The following is a 6,702-nucleotide window of genomic DNA, read 5'->3' on the forward strand; positions in this document are numbered from 1 at the left end:
CGATCGGTCGCTATGATATGCACTGGCCACCAGGGGGCAGACACTCAAAGCAGGAGCTGTCCCCCTGGTGGTCAGTGTGCTCCCACAGCAGGAGTACCACTCAGCTGACCAATGGGAGCCAGAAGCCAGGCTCATGGCTGGTCAGCGCAGCTGCAGTGGCAGTGCTACCAACCAGCGGCAGCAGCAGGCCCAGCAGAGCAGGGATGAGCGGGAGTGGTGTAGCATCTGGCCTGGGCTCGGTCTCCTCCCTGGCCGCCTGCCATTTCATGCACTACTACATCCCTCGGAGGACTGCCAGTTTCGAAACCGGCAATCCAACATCCCCCAAGGGGTCCCGGATTGCACGAGGGCACAGGCTAGGCTGAGGGACCCCACTGGTGCCTCTAGTATATCTATATACCTAAATATCTACATATCTATATATCAATATATCTAAAGAATGGCTAACTCTGACCAGTAGTATGGGGAGAAGAGTGGGACAAGAAACTTCTACTTTTTCTTCACATATCTCAATGGAGTTTAATTTTACAAACCAGCGTATATTTATTTCATTATAAAAATTGTTAAAGAACATGTTAAGGATGATAGGCATATCCCCTGATTCTTAAGGCACATCACAGAGGGCAAAGGCTCTGCTTTGGATGGCAAGGACAGAGACATGGTACATTGCTGGTAGGATTACTGGTCTCACCCATGACAATCACTTTTGGTCAAATTCCATTAAGTGGCGTAATTGGCACAAGTGTCTGTCACTCCAGCGATGGCCCTGGATAGACTGGAGATCATCACCTCCAGTGAAAGTTTCAGCACAAATCTCCGCATCTCTCCTGCAACTCTGTGGGAAGATGTGATCTAAAAGTGAAACCTGTTTGCGCTCCCACCGTGTGAAGCTTAGCATCAAAGCAAAGGCAGCCAAGGCAGCTGACATTTTATTTGTTCATTTTTTTTTAATGTTCACAGCTCCTTGATATCAAGCTGACTATTTGAAAAAAACCAATGTAGTTTTCCACATAGTGCCAAGTGTCCTATTAGATTTATGTATTTTTTTGAAGTGATGGATATTTTGGTAATGTGTAAACACAACTGATAGTAGTATTTTCTCCATGAAACTAAGAAAATTGAGTTATTTTCATAACTTTCATATTTAAACAAGTGGTGGGATATATATAAACCGGAAGATTAATTTTCTGTGACTTACAAACTGTATGACGTTTGAATAGGCGACATGTTAATCCCTGCTTAGTCTTCTTTGCATCTGTACTGGCAAAGATGTGTGATAGTAATTAAGTAGTAAGAAAATCTTTGAAAATTAAAAAAAAAAGGTATAAAGGTATATTAAGAGCCCTCAGCTTAACTGAAAATTAAAAACACCATGTTACTCCTTTTGTATTTTAATAATAATATCCTAACCTAGATTTTAAACTCCATAAAGGAGAAAGTCAATACTTACCTGGCTCACCAACATTATCCAACAGCCCAGCACAGTGCCTGGCAGATGCAGATTGTATGGGTCAAAGGTCAACTAGAGAAGCAGACCGACTCTGAGTGATATATATAAAAAAAGGAACTCATTGTCTGCATCTGATGTGGGGCCTGAAGTTGCAATAGATAAGCTGGAACAGTCGTTGAGGACAGCTGGATGTAAAACAGGGGAGGACAAGGATAAACTGGAACAGAGCCCGCCTCTGTCTCTCACCATCTCCAGCCTCAAGACATAAATGATCTGCAGAAGCTAATGCCATTAACATAGAGCAGCACATGGGCTCACCTTGGGAACGGAGAAGCTGAAGCAGACAATCCAGCAATAGCTGGAGAAACTGCAGGCCCAGGTGCTGTCCACCTGGCCACCACGGTAAGCCAGCAGATCGGTGACAACACTCCTGGGCTACCACAGTGACTGGCACCTTGCACCAAATTTCAGAGCGTAAAATAAATGTCTGTGCTTCATTTTTGTCTTCCAAATCTCATGCAAATTTCTCCTGTAGACAACCCTAATCCTGAAACACAGGTGAATTCTGGGAAACATAATTCTGGTTCAGTGAAGCTGACATAGTACTAAACCACCACATTGGACTTAATACAGTCTTATTAAATGAAGGAATCTATTTCAACAGACATAGATATTTTGAAGTAAAAATAAATATGTATAATATTCATATGGATATTTGGGACAGAAACAACACAATGGGGTAGTTTTTACCTGGAGACTTAGAGGTTCTCCACTGAGAACAGAGCTTGTCTCCTCTTATCTTCTCAACTGGAACAAAGAGCCTTTGAAGAGGAATTAGTCTGCAAAAGTGGTCCAATGACAGGATGAAGACATTGGAAGATTTGATACCTTTCAAAATACCCTCAAAACTAGAAGTAGGGGCAAAAACCAATGGTGTTTCCAAGTACCATTTCAGCAGGGAGTCAGGATAAGACACCTGGGTGTCAAGACCCTGATGTAAAACTCTATCATGTCCCAAGCTTTAGAATAGTTTTTTGTTTCTTTCTGTTTTTCTGTATTAAATAGCAGTAGATTCCTCACAATGAAAAGCAATGTAATTGGCTTTATTTGAGGTGCAACAGGGAGACAGGGTTGGGAGCAATCAATTAATCAACCAATTAACTAACCTTTTATTCCAGGTAGTATTTTTTATTATTACTAGTCATCACATCTTTATTTTTAGATTTACATAAAGTTTGTGGAAATTTCCTTACCCCTTTATGTCTTAGCATAACTTTTCATTCCATGATGGGTAGTCAACCAAGAAATGCAGTTAGTAGGAAACACAAATAAATATATTGCCTTAACCCATCAAAGTAGATCATTATCATAAATAAAATTCTGTACTTCCTCAGGACATTTATCATATTTTAACAATAATTAATTGATTTTTATTAAAAGATATTTTTAACTTATTACATTTCTGAAAATGGTATCAGACTAAAAAGCTAAATATCCAATATATTAAACAAACATTGAACCCCCACTATGTGCAGGCAGGAGTGAGATGTTGTCATATCATTTCATCCTCACAACAGCCCTGTGAGGTAGCTACTTCTATTTCCAATTTTTAGGTGAGAAAACCTGATAGGCTGCCAATGGTATTCCCAAGAACACTTAACAAGTGGGCAAATCAGAGTGCATACCTATCTCCATCTAATTCCAAAAAGCATATTTCTTCCACTAAACCACATTGCTTTAGTGAAAAAAATATTTTCTAAACATTCAACACATTATGTTACAGTTATCTACATAAGATACTGTTGTATTAAAATTCAGTGTCCATGATTCTCTTCTATGTGAGAACAAGCATAATTTCCAAAGTCAGGATTTCCAAGTTGCTTCTGTAGCATATGTGAATAAACCTTCAGTGGTGAACAATTATTTCTCTAATGTCCTTAGAGAACATAGACTTTTCTCCCTGTGCATATAAGCTGTGCGCTGCTTTAGAAAATATTTAACATTCTTTTAAGAGACACCTAGGAGCCCTCTCAAGACCTGTTGTTAGTCTGTGAAAAATGACATTTTCCTCCTTTGTAATTTCCATTTCATGTTGTAGCAAGACAGTCTGGACAACAGGGCTTCGACATGACTCTGCCTTTTGCTTTGTCGCTGCCAGCAACCAGGTTTGCAGTAATCCCTCAGCAACACGCGTCCTGTGGAGTTTTATTCTCCAGCTACACTGTTCCCAGGGGCAGCTCGGGCACCACCCAGCAGGACTCTCCATATGCACATTACCACCACCAGCCTTCCACCTTCCAGCTCCTCCAAGCCTGGGAAATATCACAACACCTGTCTCAAACAAAAACAAATGACTAAAAAGGCATTTGATTTTGGAATTCTATTTAAAAGTCAGAATGTCCCTTGAAACCTAAAATACACTCACTATGACAAGCTGGGCTTTCGGATGGCCCCCACGCTGTTTAATATTTGGGTAGCCGTAGGCCAGGGCCTGAGGCATCAGCAGGTGCTACTGAGATGTCTGTAAGCTTCTTTTGTTCAGAAAGACAGTTATGCCTCCCAGGAGCCTGGGAGTACGGAAGCCACTTTATCACCTGTAAGCTTTGGCCTACAGTGACATGAGCAGTCCCCAGCTTACAAATGGGTTGGACTCCCGAGTAGTAAGTCAAATTCAAATGAATTTTCAGCTAAAAGCCATTATCAGTGTCAGTCTTTTTCTCAAACCAGCCCACAAACTTACTGTGAAGTGTAAGTAAGAACACTCAATCAGTTTCCATAATAAAATTCACTCTGCGTCCCAACTGGGACTTGAAACCACATCTTGACCCCAAAGCAGTTAGTTAGTTCATCACGTTCTCTAGCTTTCTCTCCTGAGAGACAGACTTCTGTCCACCGACCCCCAAGCTGCAGGGGTCACACACTCAGCTTTCTGAGTCGTCCGCTTAAAGGCTCCCTCTCTGGCCTAAAAGTTAAGGAGCTACAATCACCACACACCCTCCCTTTAGGAGACTGACAAGAAAAAAAGAAATAGAGTTCAAAAGCAAGCACAGTTTTCTCCAAACATGCCTGTCTCACTAAATTGTTATGTTATTTGGTAACAGATAAATGATAATGTTATTTTTTTAAAGCAAGGGGAATAATCACGACAGAATTGAGGATAGTAGTTACCTCACCTGGGGCACAGAATGAGCTTCGATAGCTTTGAAAATGTTCCATTTCTTATGCGGGAGATTCATGTAAGTGCTCTTTTTATTATCATGCATCATTCAGAACACACAATGCAAAATTTGCTGCTTTGGCATATTGATTATTTTGAGTTAAAGGCACTTAAAAAATGGCAAATGTAAAGAATGGCATGCTAACTTTCCTTTTGCTTTCTGAAACTGGGAGATGAAAACCCCATGTGAAAGATGCTCTCTCTATACCAGGAGGAAAGAAACATTCTCCTCGCCTGAGACAAGGAGTAGAGGCCAAGAGAAATCGGTAGGAACAGACCTTGGTAAAATAACTCTCATCTTCCTTAAGCATCCCCGCATATTTCAGTGGGGAGACTTTTCCACAATCGCCACGCTTTGTTCAACCTAGTGTATAAGCATGTAGGCCTAACCCCTTCTTTGGGTCTTTATTTTCATGTGAGGATTCCCATGCATATGTAGATTTTTTTAAAAAAATATATTGTATTGAGTTTTTACAGAGAGGAAAGGAGAGAGATAGAGAGTTAGAAACATCGACGAGAGAGAAACATCGATCAGCTGCCTCCTGCACACTCCCCACTGGGGATGTGCCCGCAACCAAGGTACATGCCCGTGACCGGAATCGAACCTGGGACCTTTCAGTCCGCAGGCTGACGCTCTATCCACTGAGCCAAACCGGTTTCGGCGCATATGTAGATTTTATTAAATAAGATATGTATGCTTTTTTCCTGTTAATCTGTCTTATGTCATTCCAGCCAGAAACCCTAAAGTTATAGATAGTAAATTTTACTTCTCCTACACATTGTAGCCTTTATGTATTGTGATCTATTAATAAGGAATTATAAGTATATAAGTATATGTTATCAACTGCTATGCAATAAACCACCCTAAGACTTAGTGGCTTAAACAGTGATGTAGTCTTGCTCCCGGTTTTGTCATTTCACCCCTCTGGGCTATGCTGCTCTGTGTGGTATTGGCTGGAGTCACCCAAGAAGCTACATTCAGCAGATGGAGGGGCTGGGCTGGCAGGTGTAAGAAGGTCTCACTCTTGTACCTAAGGGGTTTGGTCCTGACTCTTGGATGGGGCATTTTCTTTCTCCTTCACTTTTTTTTTTCTTTCTGCGTGGTTTCTGATTATCAATGGCCTTTCCTCATGAGCTCTCTCCGCAGCAGGATAGCCCAGAGCTCCTTACAGCATGGAAGCTGGGCTCCAAGGCAGCAAAAGCACAAACTCCCTGGCTGTGAACGGCCCGGCCCAGAACTGGCAGCGCATTACGTCTGCCACATCCTATTGGTTGAATCTAGTCACAAAGCCAGTCAAGGTTCAGAAAAAGGGACACAGAATCCACTTCCTGATGGAAAAGGTGACATGTGCACAGATAAATAGGAGGATTTGTTGACAACTATCTTTGAAGAGTATCAACACATTAAGACAGAACATTTTTTCTCATAAAAGAAAGGACTGTGACCTGGGTTTTTAAAAAAGGATCTCCAAGCATGAACCTGAACTAAGAAGAATTTGAATAATTCCACTTGTTCAAACTGTTGTCACTCACACATCTATACTAATAAAAGGGTAATATGCTAATCAGACCAGGTCACCCGGACATCTTTCAGACGTCTGACCTCCTTCTGGAGAAAGCCACAATGGCAGGAGCCTAGCCAGAGGTGGTTAGGGGCAATCAGGCCAGCAGGAGAGCAAGCAGTTAGCAGGCACGATCAGGCCGGCATGGATAAGCAAACAGTTAGGGGGCAATCAGGCCGGCAGGGGAGTGCAGCTGGGGGTGATCAAGCCAGCGTGGAGGAACAAGCAGTTAGGGTTGCGATTAGGCTGGCGGGGGAGCAGTTGGAGGCGAGATCAGGCAGGCAGGCAGGCAGAGAGGCAAGTGGTTAGGGGCAGGCAGGCAGGCAGGCAGAGTGATCAGGGGCAATCAGGCAGGCAGGTGAACGGTTAGGAGCCAGCAGTCCCAGATTGTGAGAGGGATCCCAGATTGGAGAGGGGGCAGGATGGGTGAGTGACAACCCCCTCCCCCAGTGCACAAATTTCATGACCCAGGC

The sequence above is a fragment of the Myotis davidii genome, unplaced genomic scaffold (assembly GCF_000327345.1).
Source record: "Myotis davidii unplaced genomic scaffold, ASM32734v1 scaffold226, whole genome shotgun sequence".
Taxonomy (NCBI): Eukaryota; Metazoa; Chordata; class Mammalia; order Chiroptera; family Vespertilionidae; genus Myotis; species Myotis davidii.